Source organism: Hipposideros armiger, unplaced genomic scaffold, assembly GCF_001890085.2.
Source record: "Hipposideros armiger isolate ML-2016 unplaced genomic scaffold, ASM189008v1 scaffold_105, whole genome shotgun sequence".
In the NCBI taxonomy this organism is placed as follows: Eukaryota; Metazoa; Chordata; class Mammalia; order Chiroptera; family Hipposideridae; genus Hipposideros; species Hipposideros armiger.
Genome location: NW_017731455.1, coordinates 3,177,020 through 3,201,235, shown reverse-complemented (window position 1 = coordinate 3,201,235; position 24,216 = coordinate 3,177,020).

The following is a 24,216-nucleotide window of genomic DNA, read 5'->3' as shown; positions in this document are numbered from 1 at the left end:
TCTTAGATTCTGGTGCTTTGCTGGCAATATCTGTGACTCCTTGACTCACTGAAGCATGGCCCTTTACCCCTCTGCCTTTATCTTCACTCTGTGGTCCATCCATGTGTGACCTTCTCCCTGTGTGTATCTACTCTATGCCCAAATTTGCTCATTTTATAAGGACATAATTATATTGGATTAGGGCCCACCCTAATGATCTCACTTAAACTTGATCATCTACAAAGACCCTGTACAGTCACACTTACAAGTACTGGGGGTTAGGACCACAACATCTTTTTGGGGTTGGCACAATTCAACCTATCACACATAATTCAACCCACTAGGAAAAGACGGGTAACAACTCTAAGTTTGTGATTGGAGTCAGGGGGTAAATCAGAGCCCCATAGGTTCATCCTACTCCTAATTATAGCAGAGACAGAGCACCCAGAATTCTGGGAGGGTCTCACCATAGTAACACCCAAGCCTGTCTTTATTATCTAACTCAGGCTGATGGTTCTTAAACCTGGCTGCCATGACAGAATTACCTGGAAGTCCTAACGACAAAAAACAAACAAACAAACAAAAACAGCAATGCTGGGGGTGGGGAAAGACAATGTTAGTCTGTCTTCAAGCATCATTTTTTTAGGTGCAGCCAGGATTGAGAACCACTGTTCTAGACTAAATACACAAATAACCCATGTCATTTTTCCCGGTCTAGCCCAAGAGGCGTTCCTTGTTCAGGAGCTTATGGTGTACTCAGGATGTTTAAATCACTCTTAAAAAATTAAACTGACCTCTTATGTAGAATTCTGTAAAAAAATATAGAATGTTAAAAGTCTCCAGATGGCCGAGATTAAGGAGAAATATATACTCTCCTAAAATATGCAGCCATTGCCTTATTGCTGGACTACTTTTGGTAAGACCAACTCTTGCTCAAATGAAGAAGTGTAGGTAGGCTAAGGTTTCAGTCTCATGTACTTATAAATGATTTGAGGTGCAAGAGGGAAAGACTTTATGACTGAAGACACCATTGCCAGCTATTCCCATGATGGCCAGAATAATATTCCAGGCTTACGCTCAACCTGGCTGGATGGTTCATGGACTTGATATTATTGGTGCCTGGTGTTTCAACTGGAGAAGTGAGCTGGTGAACGAGCGTAGAGTAACCCCTCCCTTATCGGTAGAAGATGTGTCCCAAGACCCCCAGTGGCTTCCTGAAACTGCAGGTAGTACCGAACCCTACATATTCTGTTTCTTTCCTATACATACATACTTATGATAAAGTTTAATTTATAAATCAGGCACAGTAAAAAATTAACAACAATAACTAATAACACAATAGAACAATTACAATAGTATAATAAAACTTATGTGAATGTGGTCTCTCTCTCTCTCTCTCTCTCTCTCTCTCTCTCTCTCTCTCTCTCTCTTTCTCTCTCAAAATATTGTACTGGACTCACCCTCCTTCTAATGGTGATGTGAGATAATAAAATGACTACATGATGAAATGAAGTGAGGTGAATTATGTAGGTATTGTGACGTAGTGTTAGACTATTATTGGCCTTCCGACAACACATCAGAAGAAGGATCAAAACTAGCACAAATTCCTTTTTCCTTCATCACTAATTTCACACATAGACGAATCATTCTTACTATAGGTCTTAGCAGGCTCAGCATATAATTATTTTCCTTTCCTTATTAAGTCAAGAAGTTTCACCTTTTCACTTACAGGAAGCACTTTCTGGCTTCCCTTTGGCATTTCTGAATTGCCAGCATCACCATTCTTGCACTCTGGCGCCATTATTAAGTAAAATAAGGGTGACTTGAACACAAGCACTGCGACACAATGACAGTCGATCTGATAACTGAGAGCTGCTAAGTGACTAACAGGCGGGGAGCGTATATATACAGTGTGGAGACGCTGGACAAAGGGATGGTTCACAGGATGGAGCGGGGCAGCGCGAGATTTCATCACCCTACTCAGAATGACATGCAATTTAAACTTATGAATTGTTTCTTTCTGGAATGTTCCATTTAACATTTTTGGACCATGGTTGACCTTGGGTAACTGAAACCACAGAAAGCTAAACCACGGGTAAGGGAGGATTACTGTATGCAGGTACCTAGAGAAAATGAGCACTCCACTGGCTAGACTTTTAGTAATAATAACAGCTAACACTTACATAAGTATATTGTGCAGCTGATGGGTAAGGTAGCAATGCCCTTATTACTACTCATTTTTTACACCAATTTTCTAACCGCCAAAATTTCATTTTGAATATTTGGCTACTTGAATGGCTACAATTTTCCTTGTGTCTTAGAAATACAAACACGAGGAAAATTCTTCGGAAATCAAATGCATCTTTATTTGAGGTATTTTATTAAAGAGACCAGAAGGACAAAAGGTGCCTAAGCTGGTGTTTCAATCTTTGGTGAACTGAGGAGCAGATGCCTGAGAACAAGTTCTGAGAAACAGAAAAATAATGAGCATATAGGCCCTATAAAAGGACTGGAAAATTACTCATTCTGATCAAATTCAGTTTTCTTATTTCAGAGGGAATTGGGGGAGGAGAAATAATAGAAAATGGGATAGTCAGTTAGGGCTAGCTGCATGGTTAGTTGCTGAGCCTGCAAACCCCAAGGATGGAAATGGTAACTACAGTTCTGCATCTTCACTGTAATGCATATAATAACACAAACAACAATTTACCGATTGCCACAAGTTTGTCCTTGATTTGATGATGCCAGAAATAGTAGAGAGGGTCCAGCAAAAAGGAGAGAAAGGCACAAACTTTGCCTGGGTCACATGAGTAAGGTTGGTTAGGTTAGGAACCAAGGAGCCCTCTTCTGCCAAGAAGTTGATCTCCAGTATTTATTTGGGTGCAAACCAAAGTAGAATAATGGGAAAGGAGGTCCTTCATGTAAAAGAAACTCAAAAGCTTTACAGACTGAATTAGGTGTAATCCTTATGGGATCCCTAACAGCTCATAAATAACTTTTAATGAGATTTCCAGCAAGTAAAACAGCACGTGGGGGGAAAAAGTATTCTTTTTTATTTTTGTTATTTTGTTTTCAATAAAGCACATACTTCATATCGCTGTTTTCCAAACCCATAACCGAAAGAAGGGAAACCATTTCAATAAGAAGAGATTAGTACTGAAACTATTTAATTAACTGATAGGGACAGGAAACACTTGAATATGTCATTGAAAATTCCTGACATTGACCACTAATCTATGGAAACTTATAGAGCTGAGTCTAAAGCATGTTCCGGAGTTAAGCAGAGAAATAAATCAAGGTTTGCGAATGTCATTTAAGTTTTCACCTGTCCCACGATTCAAAATTATTGGCTTCCCAATGAAAAGCATATGTTGTGTCCCTTGCCTGGGGAGTAGTAATGAAGTGAGGCAGACACTCTCCAGCTCTCCCTCCCATCATGCCCCTCTTGATTTCCCATCGAGTGAAAATAATTACTCTATCCTTAAGGGAGCGCTTCCCCGGCTTCCCCACGTCTGGTCTCCCGATAAGCACTGCCATGCTGACTCCCCAGCCCTGCCCCTCTTCCTTGAGGGACCACGGTTTGATTTATGAGAAAATAGTTGGCAAATTGCGATGTCCATCTTGATGGATGACATCATTTGGACCATTTTGCTGATCATGTATGACTACCTTTTTTTTTTGTTTGTTTAGGCTGGTTGCAATTGATCTGCAGCTTCAACAGCTGAAGAAGGAAAAAAAAAAATAGCAATTGCCTTTTCTTGGAGAGGTCACCAAGCAGAAAGAGCTCTGGCCTTTTGTTCCCTTGAAACCCACAGTGATGTTCAAGCCCTTTACGAAGAGCTCGGATAGGCATTATCTTAGACAATCCAAACGAAGTCTCTCAGAGGTAGGCAAGACAGGGATAGTTGAAGTCCGAGGTTCAAATCTTGGTCTTTTGACTCCAAAGCAAGTGCTCATTTCTTATCCCATTGCTTCTCAGTGGAACAGGGATGCACATTTAATGAGAAAATCAAACTCCCTCTGTATTTGGCCGTTAGAGTCCACCTTCCCCTTCCCTGGTTATTGCAGTAGCTTCCTAACTCATCTCTAGACCTCTCCTCTCTTCTTTTCCATCTTTCCTCCTAGCCGTCACCAGCAAGGTAATTCTACAAAAACAAACCCAATCATGTCGCTGCACTATTTAACAACTGAAAACGTCTCCCCCTTCTCTATAACTTGCCTCTTAAAACTTCCATCTCATCCCCTCTACCAGGAAAGTTCCATAGGTGTGGGGTGGAGCCCACAGCTGTCTGCTTTGAATTTGTTTGAAATTTCTTTAAAATCTCACACGTTCGCTTCAATTTTAATATGGATTTCTTCTTCCACTCAATATATCTTTGGGGTTTGTTTGTTTTGTTTTTGTGTTTTGTTTGTTTGTTTGTTTTTTCACTTAAAAACAGTGATTTTCCTCTGAAACTCTTTGAGTACAATTGACAGCCCTGCACACTGACTTGTCTTTATCCTGTCTTTGTGCACTCCCTCATACCCTCCTACCCTGAGGAGCTAGGGCCCAGGGGAGCAAGTTCAGGGCTTTGGCATAGATTATAAGGCCCTTGTCAAGCGGGTCCTCCCTTCCTCATGGCCTCATTTCTACACCTCACTCCCAGATCCCTTATAGGACAGCCACCCTGATCTTCCATACCTCAGTGTCTTTGCACATGCTGTGCCCTCGGCCTGTAAGTCCCTTGACCTGGAAGCTCCCAGCATGCATGGCGTCCTCAGTGCACCTTCCTTGGCCACTTCATTCAAGGTAGCAGTTAACCTTTTGCAGCCTAATCCTTTGTGGGCGTGTATGTCTTTCCCCACTCAACTAAGTGCTGTCGCCTGTCATCTGTGTCATCACATACCAGTGACCGGTATACTTGGCACAAACAAGGCAGTAGATCAATGCTTGTAAAATTGAGTGAAAGATATAACACACTTCCCACTAGATTTGCTTTTAGAAGCTAGCCTAACTTCAGTTGCTTATATGGTGCAGTTTACAAGAGCTTCCACGCATCAAAAAACAACAACTCAAGGATGCATTTTTGTTATGTATGCCAGGTGCATGGTCGCATTTGATCTTCATGTTTATGCCACGAAGCACGCAAAGCAATGCCAGCTTACCTCGTCCCCTTGCCATAACTTAGCGGTGAAATCCAGGCACTGGACTTGCATGGCATGGGCTCCAAGAGCCCCCTATTCCTAACTCTGTGTAACCTCAGTTTCCTCATTTGTAAAAGGGGATGATGATGGTACTACTGAGAGGTGGTATGCTGTGGTGAAGGGCAGGAGCTCTAGAAATAATAGCCTAGGTCAGGGATCGGCAAACAGTGACCCAGGGGCCAAGTCCAGCCCACCATCTGATTGTGTATGGCCTGTGCACTAAAAATGATTTCTGTAATTTTAAATGGTGTAAGAAAAATCAAACGATAGTAGTATATTGTGACACATGAAAATTATATGAAATTCAAATTTCAGTGTTGATCAAGTTTTCTTGGAACACAGCCCTGCTCATGTACTTACATATTGTCTGTCACTGTTTTTGAGCTAGAATGGCAAAGTTCAGTAACTGTGACAGAAATCGTTCAGCCCACCTCAAATATTTCCTATATGACCCTTTACAGAAGAACTTTGCTGACTCCTGGTCTCAGTTCAAATCCCACTTCCACCCCTTATGAGCTCTGTGACCTTGGGAAGGTTAGTTAACTTCTCTATGCCACAGTTTCGTCTACTGTAAAATGGAGATAATAATAATAATCTGCCTCATGGGGCTTTATGAGATTAATAAAGTGCTTGGAAAGGACCCAGTAAATGTTAGCTAATATTACTAAGCTACCTTCCCAGGGGGCTAGAATTTGCCAAGTAATAGAGTGAGGGTGAGAAGGGGGTGCTAGTGCCAGCTGTGTGGAGAGTTCCAACTTGATGTAATTGGAGAGACTGAGACTCAAGATGTGAGCCAAAGTGAGTTAAAGGAGAAAACCAAGGGCCAAGGTACAGATACCCAGGAAGTCTCAGCAAACACCTTTCCAAAGGCCTGGACAGGACCAAGGCTGGGATCACAAAGTCAAGAGTTCCAGATTGGGGTTATATGGGACCAACTCAGAAGCCAGTGAGAAACAAGCAACAAGTGGGAGTAGAAGGTTCTGGAAGATTCCCCAGGTCCCAGGTGGCACTCCACACAAGGGCTGGGTTCAAGGGACAGGCATGTTATTCCCATTTACCAATGAGGAGACAGATCTCCGAGTGGTTAAAGGCTTGCCCAAGGTAATACAACTTATAAAGGACTAAATCCAAAATACCTGATGTCCAGACCAGGACTTTTCCCTCTGCTCTACCCTGCCCAATGCTTCAAGTCCAGATCCTTTGGTGGTCCTTATGAACACCAAGGCCTAAGGGAAACCTCGTATCTCTGTTGTTGTATTGTTTCATTTTTTCCCAAGAACATAAAGTTGTGATTTCTTAAAACCATCAAGCATGAACTAATGCATTTTTCTCCCTTTCTGCAGTTAGATTCTTTGTTGCTGGGTGCAGCCAGCTCACATTTTCACCAAGGTCTCTGATGGGACCTCTAGCTTACAGGGGCATTTTTCTCACATAGTTCAATGACAACCCTGCAAATGGCAAGTTGTTTATGATTTGAGAGCCACAATGATCCAAGATGTATTAAAAGAAGAAGTTGGGGGGAAAGCAGGCTAAGAAAAGCAACAAATAATTCAAGGACCTGGGCCACACATAAACCTATAGTTTTCAATAGACACTTGATAAAAACGTCTTTATAAAGGCTACATATCTTCAAAAGAAGGTTCCAGACCTATGACTCCTATTTATTATTCCAAACAAATGTGCTTGCTGAAGAAGACTGAGTTCAGAAAGGCATTCTCCAAGGGCAGAGCAAAGGCAATTCCGCTTTAGAGTCTAGCGGCACAGAACGTTTTTTTCTGCTCCATCAAAAGTAGGGATTCTTGTTTATTTGACGATTTTTCTTCCTTAGACATTGTATTTAAACAAGTGTCTCCTTTTGGTCCAGTGTTTCTTCAAATTTATTTATAGAAGAACTTTTCCTTCCCCCTTCTAATCTGTTTTTCATATTTTGGTGAAAGGGATAATATATAAAATTTTACAAGGGTTTAGCTTTCTTTACATTTCCTAAATGTGGGCATCTGGCTTTCCCATTAAGCAAGTGATGTCCATTCATAGACTCACTCCATCTTTAATTCATGCTAAAGAGCAGTGCAGTAATTTGAAGACTACACTGTCTTCTAATATCTTTAGAAAGTTTTTTTTTAATCTATCTTAGCCTTCTTCAGTTAGTTGTATCAACTCATATCTTTAATTTCCAAAGTTTCCCCTTTCAGTCTCTTTTCCCAACTGGTAAAATACATAACATTATCATTTTCTGGATTCTGCCCAAAGCATGCTTTTTTTTCTGCTATAGGTTTCTCGCCAGGACCCATCTAAATTTGGGGGTTTTAGGGCTGAGGAAAGAGGGAGAACAAGTAGGCAGACTGTGTACAAAGAGTTTCTCATTGTGCATTACAGTGATCCTCGAAATACTGTATTCCTGCTGAGAGCGCCTCAGATTGGGTCAGGCTTTGGAAAGTTTGAATTAGAGTTTATAACCTCCTGAAAGTGATGGAAACCCAAAGGTTGGCTCAATTCCTGTGATGCCATCAATACATTTAATTATGTGAAAGAAACATTTGGATAGGATGTATGAAAACCATGCATGCGCACACATGCATGCAAAATGCAATAGTTCAACCAACAGGCCAAGGGATTCATGCCAATTTCGGAACCTTCACCTAAAGAAGTCTGGTCTACAAACCCTTTATGATGCTTTTATCATGGTTGTTGGTAATAATAATGGTAACAGTTTAAAATAGAAATAGTGTGGGTAGAAAACATTGTTCCCCATTTGATTTGGGTAGGGATGGTCCCCCTCAAACAAGGCTTTGGGTAATATGCACTTTTCTAACTTGCTGGTACTGCAAGTTTCTCCTTAAAAGTTCTCTGCATGTTAGAGTATTACTTATATATAGAATCCATTTAAATTGACAAGCTGATGAATGACCTGCCCAGGTAATATAGATGACTGTGGGTAAACATATTGGGTGCAATGTATTTTAATGATGTCTAAACAGTCCGATGCTGGTACACCTAGCCGGGAAAGGCCTGTTGAAATTGAACCTGCTTGTTTTCTTCAAGTTTATTCCCAGTAATTTATGAGTTTGAATGTGGTCTGCAGGTTTGTATTTCCTGTGGTTGGCCCTCCCTCGGAGCTGATTTAGGGCTCTGCTCCATTAAGCTAGCAAATGAGTTGCCTTGAATTTAAATCGTTCCTGGAAGTGGTATTCCTTACAAACAATTAGGTTCCACAGAATCCGAGTGAATCACTCATTCCGCTGATGCCTCTGAAGCCCATGTAGCACCTGGTGTTCTGGTCCTAGGAACAGTCCTTAGAAGAGTAAATGGGAGGGCCACTAGGAATTATGTGATGCAACATCAAATAGTTAGCATCGCTTATACTGTATTGTAGCCCAACATCTGTAATTGAATACATCCAGCCTCTAGACATCATACCCGGCTCACAAGAAATACAGGGGATAGAGGAACAAACTAAACACCACCACCAAGAGGCAACTAGACAAATCTAGGCAGTAGGATGTCCCACAGGACTTCTGGCCTGACCTCTTCAACAAGTCAGTGACATAGAAAGGGGAGATGCTAGACTAAAACGCTTGGAAAACCACAGCCACTAAATGCAATGTCCAATACTGGTTTATACAGTGGCTTGAACAGCACCTATAATGGATGTTTTGGGGTCAGTTGAGAACATTTAAATATGACCTGACTTTTACAAGAGACAAAAATGTATTAAAACAGAAAAGTGTAGATTGTTGACAGAAAAGAAGTAGATTACAAAAGAGGATGTATAGTACGATCTTATGTTGGTTAAAATTTAAAAAAAAATCCACACACATGCATGTGTGTATGGTGTAAAGATCTGGAAGGGCATGCACATGTATACTAAATGACATTGGTGATCTTTGTCTGGGTGGGGTGCACGTATGAGTTTCCTGTTGCTGCTGTAACAAATGATCACAAACTTGAGTGGCTTAAAACAACACAAATTTATATCTCCGGGAAGTCAGAAAACAGTTTCACTGGGCTAAACTCAGAAGCACCTGCAGTTCTGGGAGAGAATCCATTTCTTGTTCCTTCCAGCATCTGAGGGCCACCTGCATTCCTTGGCTCACAGCCTCACACCACTTCAACCTCTGCTCCACTGTCACATACTTTTCTCTCCCTCTGCTTTCATCATCACATTGCCTTCTCTGATTCTGATCTTCCTGTCTCTGTCTTCAAGTCACCCTTGTGATTACATTCAGCCCAACCAGATAATCCAGTATAGTCTCCCCTCTCAAGATCCTTAACTTACTCATATTTGCAAAGTCCCTTTTTATGGTGTAAGGCCGTTTATTCACAGCTTCTAGGGTGAGGACATGGGTAGCTTTAGGGAAGACGAGGACATTATTCAACCTACCATAGTAGGTATGTGCTTTCTTCACTCCATCTCTCTCTTTTTTGTTTTTTTCTCTGTATTTTCTTATTTTATATAGTGCACTTGTGCTGGTTCTTTAATATAAAGGGCAAAATGCCATATTTCTCTTCCTGCCTGGGAACTCTGCAGTTCCCCTTGATGAGACTCAACTTGCAGAGAACAAAGAGGACCGGCCCACAGATGATGATCTGACACCACCGGACTGGAGGGCGGGACTGTGGAGGTGGTGGTGAGCCCCTCCAGATTCAGGATCAGGCATCAGGATGTCTTATTCCGAATTGAATGGGTTCCATTCAACACCACCACCACCAATGCCAGGCGCCATTTTGCTTGAGGACTTCACATGTGCCATACCCTGTGCTCAAAGGATAACCTCAACTTCAAAGTATATATGTTGGGCCCTATTTTACAGAAAAGGACACTAAAACTCAGACAGGTTAAAGGAACTTGCCCAAGGCCACAACCAGCCTATTACAGAGTCAAGTTCCAAACCCAGAACCTAAGCTACTTCTACTCATGTTTTCTCACTGAAGACCTGAAGTGGTCAAGTCATTTCTCCTCAACCACAAGCAGGAAATCTGCCTCCCCTGGAGTTGAAATTCACAAAGTTCAAGCTGGGAGAGGCCTTCTCTATCACCAAGCCCAAGCTTCCTATTGTACAGATGAGCAAACCGAGGCCCAAATCAATGCAGCTAGTCAGAGGGAGGGCCAACAGTAGTACTGGCTCTCGGCTTCCTGCCTTTCCTGGGTTCTTTCTACTAAACTGTAGGCCTCCATTTTTTGTTCATTGTCCACCTGCCTAGCTGCCAGAAAAAATAACCCTTTGTCCCCAAATTAAGAGACCAAAAAAAAAAATGAGATTGCTGGGATTGTATCAACACTTATGACAGGATCCTAGTCTTCTGCCTCTGGGAAAAGTAGCTCCCTCAAACCAAACCTACACTGTGACTACGTGCCTTTGATGGGGGACCCCGTTGAAGAGAAGACAGTGTTTGTGCAGGAATCAGGTCCCTGGTTGCCATATTGATTCTGGTATCTCCTATACCCAAAGAAGGCCCCAGTTATTTGCCAGGGAACCAGAGCACTGCACTGCCCATTGACTGCAGGCCATTTCTGCCTCATCTTTCATTCCTTCTAGTCTAAAGAAACCCCAAAGGGAAGGCAGCTTGGCACATAGGTGAGGGATATGGCCTGGGTTTGTAGCAGTCGTGTTGCTCAGCTCCTTGAGGACTATCCAATTGGTTCTGGATTATCTCATCAGATGTGTGGTGCACACCCAGAGATCGTGAGTCCCATGACTCACTTGGTATAAAGATGCTCTTTAAGGATTAGATGAGACATCCCTTCAGCTGGATGTGGTGCCCACTCAAGTTTTCATATGGCCCCCTGTAAACTTCAGGCTTTCTCAGGCTTTCAGTATGAATCTCTGAAATGGACTATTATAAACAGCCTCCCGATTGGTCTCTCTGCCTTCAGCCTCCTCTAACCCTCCATTCAGCCTGTCTATACAAGGCCAGAGCATCACCCTGAAGATTCATTTGGACCAAGTGTCCCTCTCTCAAAGTCTCTCAGTGGCTTCCTCTTGACCACAGGACAGAGTGACTTCTCTCTATCCCCCAGCCCAGGCCACATCACAATAGGTCAACTCATTTTCCCATTAGGCTATCCTGCTGTCAATGTCCTATAAAGTCAACCCTGCTGCTGGTTCCTGTAGTCATCATCAGTGTGACTTCTGATGCTCACAGTCCTGTGATGGTATCACGGGTGCTGATGGCATCTGAGTTGAGGGTACCAGGGCCAATGTCCCAGCCATGAAGACAGCCAGGGTCTGCACCAACTATGCTGATGTTGGAGGCCATGCTAATGGTGCTGATGACCCATTCTCCTGAGGTTGCTAAAACCCTTAGAACCAAGACCATTAATGCCTTAGGTATTTGTTAGCTTCTACAGAATCCCATGGAGGCAAAATGAAAAGACTATCTAAATGAGAGAATCCCACCCTTTCCCCAGCACTGACACATTGGCTCTCACTAATTCTTAGGACAAGCTTATAATCCGGCATCTCCTCAATTCCTTGTAAGACAGAATTTGGGAGGGAACAGCCCACCAGCCCTCCAACAGACCCAGACGTGCCTCACTCCTAGAGCAAATACCTTCTGCTGTATTCCATTCCGCAGTGTGATCCAAGAACAATTTCACTGACAACAATATGACTAAACAACATGCTTTCAGGACACCAGCGTAAAGCAAATTCCTTCTTCAAGACTCCACATCATAATTTCTTCATTAGAATTTTTGATGCTTGTTCATTTGTAGCATGTAGCAGGTGTCAAAGGTGTAAGAGAAATGTGTGGGCAACAGCTTAAAATTGAGAAGTTTCCTTCAAGTAACTTAACTCTATTCTGCAGACCTAGAAAAGCCCTCTCTTATTCCATTTTCGGGGAAGAGTTCCAGGCTTCTGCAAAGATGTAGCTTGACAATGTTTTCTGCATTTCACAAATGAGGAAAATGCCCACTAGGAAGACTAAAAAATCTGCCAAGACTTTCTGGAACTCAGGTCTCCGGCCTTCTTTGCCACCACACCTACTCCCTGCCCTCATTCTCTGTTCATAGTTATATCCTGGCAAACAAAATTCTACCAGCTAGGCGGAGCTTCTGTCACCATCGGCCATTCCATGCAGTCCCTTTTGTCATGTAACATGCTTCACAGATGATGCTACAAAAATCAGAGCTTGGCAATAAGTCCTTCTTTTCAGATATTGTGGGAAAAGAAAAGAAGAAGAAAAACATACCGAGATCTTTTTCGAAAATCACTTACAATCAGCTGGAAGGTATTCGGTGAACTTTGTTTTACAGCGTTTTGTGGCCAGTTACAAATTTGGGTCATGCCCTGCAATCAATCTTTGCCGGGAACTTTCACTGGGGCCATCAGGGGAATTAGAAATAAAATGTTAGAGGCAGTATCAAGAATGCACAGATGAGCTGGAGGAACTTGTGACTGGCTCTCTGGGTGCATGATGAAAGAACAGCTGGATAACTCCAGTACAAGCCCCAAACCGGGCTCTCATCCAATGTCACTCAAAATTAAACCTGGAGTGTTTCCCTCCATCTCTGATGGCACGGAGGCTTTACTGACTTAAGGACCGAGACCGAATCATCTCCCTGTGATTATTTTATTGGCTGCAAGGTACAAGAAATAATGGTTACAACATGAAACCATACTGTGTCTGAGGAAATCAGGGGAACAGCCAAGTCTAAAGAACGTTCTATGTCCCATCAGCAAGTATATGTCCTCTGTGCCTGGGAAGCTTAGCAACTTTCTAAAGGAATGAGTACAATTCCCCCCACCCTGAAATCTGGTGAGTGCAAGTGACTCTCTTTAATAAACATTCTTCTTTGTGATGAATCTGGCTTTCATATTAAAAGGCAAGTGAGGAGAAGGACTGGGAGCACCATTTTCATTCTCTTTGGAGAACCACAAAGATGTTTCAAGTGCTTCCCAGCAGCAAGCCATTAAATGTGGACTCCTTCTCTCCTCTAGAGCCTCTCTTTGAGAGGAGATACACACCCACAAGCACTGAAGGTTACCTTCAAACTGCCAACATTTCCACAGGACTTAAATGCAGAAGTTCACGCCTCTTTAACCCCCAAAACCCAGGGAAGAAAATTTGATCTTAAATACGGAGACCCTTGTCAACGTTCCATTTAGTAAGCAACCCCCCTGGTTGTTTTAAAAGGAAACAGCTATATAACTACTGGAAATAGTGACCTGAGTGCCTATCTTTGATCCCTAGAGGGGCTGGCTCGATAGTAACATAGCGGTTCTAGCCGCAAGGAATAGCTACCATTTATTGAGCATTTATAAGTGTTAGGCTATGAGCTAAGGGCTCTGCATTAAATGTCTATGTAATCCTTGCAAGAATCCTATAGATGAGATAGTGCTATTATCCTTACTTTACAAATAAAGAACGGAAGCTCAGAGAGGTTAAGTAACTTGTCAAGATCACACAGCAGTCAAGTCATAGAGCTGGGGTTTGAACCTACTCAGTGTGGCTCTTAGTCCTGTCCATGTCAGTTTTCAGAACTGTGGCCTTCCCCAAATCTGGGGAGAGAGGGAGAGAGTCTAGTCAGACTTCGAAGTGCGGAGGAGAGGTTCCACCAGAAAGGGACAGAGCCAAGCTTGAGAAATACAGAGCCAGGGTCCTGGGAGAAGCCCCTCTAACATAAGCAAGTGGGGAAGGCAGCTGGGCCCCATTTGGACAAAGGGTAATGGCAGGAACAAGGCCAAAAGCAGGCTTCAGAGCCGAGGAGGGGAAGGGAGGCCAAGTAGATGGGGTTAGGGAGCAGTGTGTGAGCTCCCTACGGAGGCGTGCAGCTTAGAAGGGGAATCATTGCTTCTGCCTGGACTCTCAGGCTGCCTGGCCAGGCTGGTGTTGGACTAGAACAATCGAAAACTTAAGTCTAGGGCCCACTGTTACCCGTGGTGATGGTTGTTGCTGGTTGTTAGCTGGTGTGTTATTCTAGATGCTCTGAGAAGCAGACTCTAAGACAGAACTAGGCGCGAGAGGAATTTAATGGCGGAAATTCCTGTGATGGAGATGGGGGTGGGGGGGGGACCTTCAACGGCAATGCTGATCTGACCCCTGTGCAAGAGCGAAGGAAGATAAGGAGGATCAGGGAGCAAGGGTCTCAGACAGCAGCGCTGTTCAAGAAAGGTTTAGCCAGGCTGACGGGGACTCCTGGAAGCAGGGGCGCCTGTGGGAAGAGTCTCGGCTCTCTCAGAAATGGGCCCTTGTGGCTACTGCACTCGGTCTCAGCTGGGAGCAGCCCACAGGAAGCGTGGTCTCAGCACAACCTCATGGGGGGATCAGAGAGAAGCAGCGGGGGCCATCAGTCAGTTACAGTCCCCACAGCAGGAAATCTGAGGGGTGCCTTTTCATAGTGGCCACAACTGGATGTCTCTCCGAAACAGGATAGGGCAACTCCTAGGGAACGTTCCACTGCAAGGTCAAGAGAAAGGGTTAATGGCACATACCCCATCGAGTCGCTATGCAGACCAAATGGGCAAATGCCTGCACACAGCACAGGGTTGGCACCCAAGAAATCCTAAGAGAGCCGTAGTTGTCATTTTATTAAGCATTTTAGGAGATGACGGAGATCTTTATGTGGAACTACACCCACTTCTCAGCTCCATCCCGGGTTAACTAGTTATGTTCTGAGGATATTCCCTGCAGCATCTAGAAATTCCATCTCTCTCCCCTCACTTCCCGCCCCCGCCCCCACCCCCCATGCCCACCTAGCCAAGGACAGAACCAGGTTGAGTTACACGATGTTCCCTCAGAGCACAGGTAGGAAAATCAATCCACCTCTTGCCTGACCGGAGCCTTCTGATTAGAAAGTCAAGCCACCCTCCCTTCGGAGCCAAATTTCTCTTCTAAATGTAAGCTGAACTTGCTCAGCCGTTTTGAGATAAAGACCAGCTTCTGAACAAAAATGGTTTTGATTATACAATGAAGGCTGACTGTTAGCTAGTGAGATGTGAGCTTTGGGGCTCCACCAAAGGGGTATGGGAGGTCTGAGGCCAGCCATATTGATTAGCAGGCTAAAGAAAATAGAGTGTCATGCTCTGTTGACGCCCCTGGGCACTGCCATTCTTGCCCTCCCTGGTGACCATTTCATTTAATTATGTTAAGGCAGGGTTTTTATGGACTATTTGCCAGACCTCGTGTTTGTCCTGGGCACCTCAAGTTTCAGACGTTTACAGGAGTTGACTCTAGTTAAAATTCTTTTTGTTGCAAATGCGTTCAGTTTGGGGACTTGAGTATGGGATGGAAGAAGTGACAAGCCCCAGAGAGAGTAGCACTGAAAACCTCCTTCTTCTAGAAAACCCTGAGGATATATTAGAAAAACTTCAAAATGACATCTACCCACAGAGAATTTCAGAAATTGGAGGGTTCTGTCATTAAAATACAGTAGTCCCATTAGATAGCATCTGAAAGATAAGCATTCTGGGAAATTAGAGAAAAGTTCCTCCATCAGAGAGCCTGGCATCGCTTTCCTGTCCTCAACTAAGAAACAGTCCAATTTTCTGGCATTTGAAAATGAGTAATACTTAAAGATTTAGGGAAAATTAGTCAAATGCACCTTGATTATAAACACATGTACCCATTTCATTTGGCTCTTTTAAAATGTGGGTTTTAACCAGCTGCCATTAATAGCGAGTGTGCTGCTTGTCTGTTTTTCCCTCTTCTTGTAATAAGCACAGCAGAAGGAAAGAAATATTTAGCCATTTTGGATCTCTTTCCAGAGCAGGAAGAATTATTGAATATAAATTGTATCTTCCTATCTCATGCAACAAATGAAACCTTCTAAATTAAATAAAAGGAAAATTAACAATCAGGATTAGGTAAAAAGCATTACATTTCCTTCGGGCTCGAGTTACAAAGATATGTTTTTGTAAAAGAAAGAAAGGTCAGTTACCACTATTAAACTTGTATATTGTTTTATACTAAGTCCTTTCAGTGGCCTCTCCGAGGGACCGTTTAGTTTGTATTACACTCTAATAAACTCCAGGTGCACAGGACAAACTGAATAATCAGAACCCGATGGCCCAAACTAGTTAAAAATAATGTGGTACATTCCTGGTTCTCTGCATTTAATTTATTGTTAATCATTGTTATTACTTACATTTATTGGGTAGTTTTTCCAGATTTATTAGGCACTACATTTAACAGTGTTATCGCTTGTAACTGACCATCAGTGGAATCGAAAACATATTTTTGTAAAGACTCTTACCCTAATTAGTAAGTTGTTTCCCTTTGAGACTAAACAGACCCCAAAAATGACGGTGTTATTTTCCCCTCGAGTCAGAGGGAAACTCTGGTACAAAAACCCATTTTTGCTAAAACCACCTGTTGGATGATAAGGGAAGGGGTATCATTCCAAGGACACTAAGGTGACCTTTCCATTAACAGCAGAAAAATGAGGAATTTTATTCAGCAGGTCAGGGGTAGTCTCCTACCCCAGCCCATGGGTGAGGCTGCTCAGATGTCAAAGAAGGACAGGTGGGGAGCCTGCGTCTCCACCTGCCTGGAATTCTATTACCCAGAAGCCAACCTTTGGGTAAATAGGAGTAGTAAACCTTTGACTAAACTTCACACTCAGGTATAAATGACTGATACTCTCCCCACCTTTCCTAAGAGCTGTTTTGCCAAGAGAGAGCAGAATACCAAAAGGAGAAATATCAGGAAAGAGAGAACAAGATAGGAGCCTTCTTGTTCCTAATTTCGCTAGTCCTAGTCTTGCCAGAGAGCAGCATCTGTCCGTGGGAATGGAGTGAAGTGAGTGGCTCAACACAGAAGACTAGCCCCCCATGGATAGGGTCATTCTTTTGGCTCCAAACACTAAGCCGTGGTGAACCTAGCTCAAGAGGTGGCCCCCAGGGGGCGCTCCAGCTTTGGTGAGCTCTATGTTCAGCATGCAGCAATGAGGCACATCAAGAATTACTTGCTGGGAGCCTGCTGAGTGGTTCAGTTGGTTAAGAGTTAGCCTAAGAGGGGCCGGCCGAGTGGCGCGATGGTTAAGAGCTGGCTTGGGATGCCAGAGGGCCCCGATTCGAATCCCACATATGAGGGCCAGTGACACAGCCCTCTACAGCTAAGATGCTGAACAACAGCTCAACCTGGAGCTGGGCTGCTGTGAGTCGTAGGCCATGGCGCAGGCTGCAGCCCCTGCTGTGTGTAGCCAGCAGCTGTCCAGAAGCCGGCAACTGATCTGCCTCGCCACAGAAGAGCACAATGATGGTGCCAACTTGGGACAGTGAAACAACATCCTCCACAACTAGACTGAAGAACAAAAGGACAGCAACTTGTCTGTTCCCCTTCCCCCAATTCCCCAGCGCTGTTCCCATCCCCACAATTCCCCAATAAAAATCTTAAAAAAAAAATTAGGTTAAGAGTGCGAGCTCTGAGCAACAGAGTCGCCGGTTCGATTCCCACATGGGCCAGTGAGCTGTACCCAAGCTGAGCTGCCGCTGAGCTGCCAACAGGTTGCAGGATGGCTCAGCTGGTGAGAGCACATGCTCCTAACAAGACTGCCTATTTGATGGTGGCTACGCCCACCCGCAACTAAGACTGAACACAGCACCTTGAGCTGAGCTGCCGCCCAGGTGGCTCAGGGGATAGAGCATGCGCTCTTAACAATGAGGCTGCTTGTCTGACTCCCTCATGGGATAGTGGCTCCGCCCACCCGCAACTAATTGAGCATGGCACCTTGAGCTGAGCGACGCGACTGGACTTAGAGCTGAGCTTGCTGCACCCTCCACAACTTTGATTGAAGGACAACAACTTGGCTGTTTCCCTCACCCAATTCCCCAGTAAAAATCTTTAAAAAGAAAAAAAAAATTACCTGCTGAATGAATGAATGAATGCTAATTCCTATCACATCCTGTGCCTTTAGTTGGACCTTGTGAGGTATAAGAAAGGGTCACTAGAGTGGGAGGCAAGAGTCCTGTGCTATGGTCCCTATTTGGTTGAGTGACCTTGGGCAAGTCACCAGCCATCCTTTGAAACCCATTTTGCTCTGCTGTAAAATGAGATGGTGAGGTGGTTGACTGATTGCATTAAAGATGGACACACACACACACACACACACACACACACACACACACACACAGTCACCTGAATCCGTGTTCTTTGTTAAGTGGCTTTGCAATTCCTCTCACCTAAGAGACAGAGTCCATTTCCCCACTCTTTGAATCTGAGCTGGTCTTATGGCTCACTTTGGCCAACAAAATGCAGCAGAAGTGACAATGTGCCAGTTCTAAGCAGAGGCCTTGAGAAGCTGTGATGCTTGCACTTTCTAACCTAGTGTCCAAGGGGATGAAAGACATGTGGAGTAAAGCCGAGACACCCAGGTCTCCCCAGCCAAGGTCAGCCTTGGTCGGTCAACAGCCAGACACCCCCAAGACATGTGCATGAGTCCAGGCTAGATCAGCAGTGCTGCTGACCTCAGACACGAGAGCAATCAATGCTTGCTATTTTGTACCACTGAAGCTCGTGGCTGTTTGTCATACAGCATTATTGTGCCAATACATAACTGATAGATGATGCTATTAGATGATTTCTGAAGTCCGTTCCAGCTTTAAATTCTACCAGCTACTTAAAACCTAATCCAGTATATGGACAAATATCTAGCCCTAATTGTATCCCCCATGAGACATCGGTGGGTGTCTTTACCTTCTTAGGCCTATTTTAAATAAGGATGATAATTCTTGTCACCTTCTTTGTATACCTCACAGGCTGGGCCCCTCACAGAGGCATTTTTGAGGACAAATTGAATATGGAATCACTCTGAACCATTTAAAAGGCCGACTCTGTTATTAGTTAATTCTTAGCCATAATAATGCTACCTCTTCTTAGGGATCTCATTAGAAAGCCCCCTACGGTGTCATCACTTAGAAGACAAGCAAAAAAATCAAGTAGATGTTGTTTAAAAATCCATTTGGTCTCTCACAAGGTATCCACCACATTACATGCTCTAAATTAGTATTTTATTTCTGAGCAACTACAGAGTAACCCTGTTTGATGCCTCTGAGGGTATTTCTTCGCTCATTTTATGCTTTTGATCCAAATTATTTTGACCCATGGTTTAGCTACATGGAACTAAAGGAGAATTAAGATAAATTGAAGAGGCAGTGAAATGGAAGAGGCAGGAAAGAAGAGAGAATTACTCCATTCACTCATCCGTTCATTCAATAAATAACTTAACAAGTGTTGATTATGTCATAGGTCTGTATTTGGCACTGGGTTCCATGGCGACAAATCAGTCCAGGCTCTGCTCTCATAGGGGTTGGGAGTGTGTGTCAGAGGAGAAGGAGGCACTAAACAATTAATTACAAGAATGTTAGGGAGCCAAATTATTAATATGATATCTGGCAAATAAAGAGAAAGATTCAAGCATTTATCCTGCATTGCCAGTACAAACTGTATCTTTGGGTAGCTATATAGAAGTTGAGGGCAACTTTCCATCATTTTAGAAATGTTCTAGCTAATAAAGAAAGAATAATAAATTAGAATGCCACCATTTCCCAACCCTTCCAATGAATGGATATAAATGTTGTGCACCACTAACATCAGACAGAGACAAACAGACATTGTATGTCTCCTGAAGACACCACCTTCTAAAAAAAATAAAAATAAAAAGTCTTGCCAAAAAAAAAATTTAAACCTAAATCTTATCAACCTTCAAAGCCAATTCTAAATTTATAGGAAATTCAGGGGACAGAGGAACATGTACAATTACACTGAAGGGATTCGATCAGCGAAGTCTAGACTGTGGGAATCTCTACAGAACCAACAAACTGAATTTTTTCACAAATAAATCGCAAGCGGGGGAAAGAGGCAGAGAAGGCACCTATAGATAAACAAAATCTGAAAAGACAAAGGGACAGCACTAAACTAGAAGGTCTAGGAATGATACCCAGGTAATAAAGCAAAGAAGAAGGAGGTCATAAAACAAGGAAGAGATTAACACAAAACTCAGGGGAATGGTGACTTTTACAGGAAGTCACCAGAGCTCTGGAGAGCTTTGGAGCTGACTGGCAAAACTCTATTTCTTGACCTAAGGAGTGCTGTCAATGTTGATTACCTTATAATAATCCATGAAGCTACATTTTTCATGTATTGGGTTGTCGGAAAAGTCACGACGTATTTTTTTCAGTTTTTCATTGCAAAAATGCGTCATGACTTTTCCGACAACCCAATAGTTTTCTGTGTCTGTATGACAATTTATAGGAGGGAAAAGGTAAACCAGTTAATTAAAAACATTTTAAAATATCACTTGGTATAAATGCTTCTGAGGAGGAATTTCAGGGACTGGAAGGGCTTCAAGAAAAGGTTTCCTTAGTCTGGTGGAGACAGCCAAGCCAGGAGATGAAATAAAAGCCCCAGGCAGAGGGAATGGCAGGAACAAAGGCCCTGGGGTGGGAAGGGGTGTTGATCAGCACAGCGCCTGCCCTGGAACCTGGGCATGAACGGCAGGCCTTTCAGTAAATCCTTATTACTTAGGTGAACAAATGGGGCTGGCATGCCTTCACTGGGTGTGTTCATTTTCTGTTGCTGTAACAGTTTGCCATAAACTTAGTGGCTCAAAACACCACACATTTATTATCGTACAGTTCTGTAGTTCGAAGTTCAACACGGAGTTCTCAGGAGGCTCAACTCAAGTTGTCAGCAGGGCTGAATCTTTTCTGGACGCTCTAGGAGAGAATCTGTTTCCTTGCATTGTCCAGCTTCTAGAGGAGCCCACATTCCTTGGCCTGGGACCCTCTTCCTGTATCTTCAAAGCCAGCACGGGAAGGTTGAGTCCTTTTCACATCTCATCACTCTGCTCTCCTCCTCTGCCACCCTCTTCTACTTGTAAGGATCCTTGTGATTATTGGGACCACCCAGATAATCTAGGCTCATCTCACCATTCTAAGGTCAGATGATCAGAGGACCTGACTCCACCTGGAACCTCAATCCCCCTGTGCCGTATAACATAACATAGTCATAGATCCCAGGGGTTAGGACTTGGACATTTTGGGAGGGCCGTTATTCTGCCTACCACACTGAGCAAACTTCTATTGAGCAACAACTGTAACTGGGTGCTAGTGACATAGGAGAAGATGAGCAGATAAGGTCCTTGTGCTGAGGGAGCTTGTAACCCAGAGTTGGGAGACAGCATTAAAAAAGGTAAACAAATACACAAATAGTCCCAAATGGTTTGAAATAAAAGTGGGAAGAAGAGGGATGAAACCAGTTCCGCCACTGCCTTCAAAGACACTATTTGTTAATTGGCCATTTCCTAACAACTAAAACTACAGTACACTGTATCTATTTATCTGACCCACCGACATTACTCTGTGTCTAGCTGAGACTTTATATTTAAAAAAAAAAAAAACCACCTAAAATTAAGAGTTAAAAAAAATGTTAAGTCCCCTTGTGCTTATCTCTGGAATCCAATTTGGACTGATTTTTAAAAAAAATATTCTAAAGCATTCCTAATATAAAACTTTTCTGCTTCTGGTTTCCAGGGGAAATTTATTATTTGAGGGCAGACTTTTAAACATGTCACTCTTTGCCAGCATGCCTCAGGGTACAAGTACAATAAATAAAGGGTATATTGAAATAGAATATTTCAAATAACTAGCAGCATCATTAAAACATCAAATTAAATGAACAGAAAACAAACAGATTTTGGTTTCCTTGTATAATCAGATATTCTTCATTAAGGGCTCTCAAGTGGATTGTAATACCAGCTATGCCAGCTGTAGCTTCCCAGTTAAGTACGCATTTTACCGGCCAAAAAAAAAAAAAGTAGAAGAAAGGGAAAAAAAAAAACACCTCAGCCACACCAGACACCCAAAATTTACCTCGGTTTGTCCAAGGTTTTACGAGATCTCTGAAGGCAAAGTGGATCTTCAATCTGAACCCTACATCGGGGCTCTATTAGCACCTCAACAACCATCAATACATTCTGGCCTCTTTTAGGAAGAGAAAGAAAGGCCTCCCACTCAGGATCTGGAGTTCAGAGACTCCCCCAGCAGCCCAGGGTCTCAGTGGTGCTCCTCGCATTTGGGGCGGGACAGTTCATCTGTGCATGTCAGACCTTTAGCATTTCCTACCCCGTCTCCACACACACACACACACACACACACACACACACACACACGTCAGCCACTGGGTCAAGCAAAAATGCCTCCAAACATTTCCAAATTCTCTGCTCAGGTGGGAGGTACTACCCCATTTCCAGAAAAAGACCTTCTTCCAGCAGCCTCATGATGAGTTCTCCTCACCCCTGTAGTGTGTTCTGCTCACGAGAGATTGAGCATAATCACCACCGTAGACGGTCCACAGGGTGTCGATGCACCTGGCTCCCTGTGGTCATTTGGCCTCCAGCTCCGTGATGACATCCTATCCCAGCCCTGAGGATGGAGTGGGGTCTCAGCTAACGACCCAATGGGAGCTGGGGTGTGGGGTGCTTAGGAGCACAGGCCAGGAGTCACAGGGGTTTAAAGCCAGGCTCTGCCACGTCCTGTCTGTGTGACCGTGAACGGTTACTTTACCTCTCTAAGCCTTAGTTTCTTCATCTAAAAGCAGAGTAATATCTCTATTTTATCTCCTCAGTCATGAGAAGACTCAATGAAATAATATATGTAAAGCACTTAGAACCAGGCCTGACACTTAGCAAACACTCACTAAAGACTGGCTAGCATCACTGTTTTTATTGTCAGTGACTATAAAAATGAAACAGCGTTTCAAAAGGAATATCTTAGGCAATTTCCTGTTTTTTTTCCCATATGCAGGAGATACACAGTATGTTTGTTCCGTGGTCTTCCTTTCTTCATAGGAAGGAAATCATTTCCAGGCCTTGCTTCACTGCTTCTTAGAGTTTACTGGAAATTTATTCCCATGTTGACAGAACATGAAACCAAAAAGGATCGTGTATCATTGGCCCAAGATACTGAAGGTGGCAGCAGCGCCTGGAGATATGATCCACACTCACGATTCCCCTAGTCCTCCGAATCTCTCTGAATGATGACACCCTCCACCCTGTTGCTCCAGCCAAAAACCTTGAGTTTTTCTCTTGCCCTTTCTCCCACCCACACATCCAAAATCCAATCCATCAGCAAGTGCTATCTCCAAATATGTCTTGAATCTGTCAACATTTCCCCCACTCCACTGCTGCTACCCTGGTCCAAACCACCATCATTTGTCACCTAGAATTTTGCAATATTTTTCTCAGTGGATCCCCTCTTGCTACCCTATAACCTATTCTCCCATAAAGCAACCAGAGTGATCCTTTAAAAATCAGGTCTGGCCCTTCATTCTCCTACTTAAAAAGTCTCCAGTGCCTCGTCATTGAGCTTAGAGTAAAATCCCAAGGCCCAGCGTCATCTAGCTCCTGTCTACCTCCCTGGACCTTATCATCACATGCCACATCCCTCACGCCTATTCTGTTCCAGTCACACTGATCCTCAAACAAAACAAAAATCTTTCTCTCCTTAGGGGCCTCGGCCTGCTGTTCCCTCTGCCTGGAACATTCTGCACTCAGATCTTTACATGTCTGGTTCCTTCGTAACACTTGGATCTCAACTCAGATGTCACCTCCCCCGGAATGATTTGTTCTCTGCTGTCTTCCCAGCACCAAGAAGGATACATGGCGTATAGTAAACACTCCTCAGAGATTCAGGGAGGGGTGAATGAATGAAAAGCCAAAACAACTGGACAGGTTTTTTTGGTGTGTTTTTTTGATGGGATAACATCCACCACACCCTAAGGAAAGGGTGACAAGGATCATTCTTTCTATGAGGCTTTGCAAGTTGTTTAGAGAGAGATCAACCCGCCCCCTCAAAACACCCAGCCAACTATGCCAGAGAAAAACAGAACGCATGACTCCTCAGAAAAACAATGAGCTGAGAGTCTTACTCCAACGGATGAGGCGCCATGCCAAATGCCTCAGATAGCTGCTCGAGTTAAGCAACCACACCATTGACAACAGCCAAAGAAAACGCTACAGCTCATACCAAAAGAATATCTGCAGCTTGGGCTGACATTTCAACACAAATTGGATTACTTTGTCCTTCCTGGAAATGCATGATCTGGTCACATAAT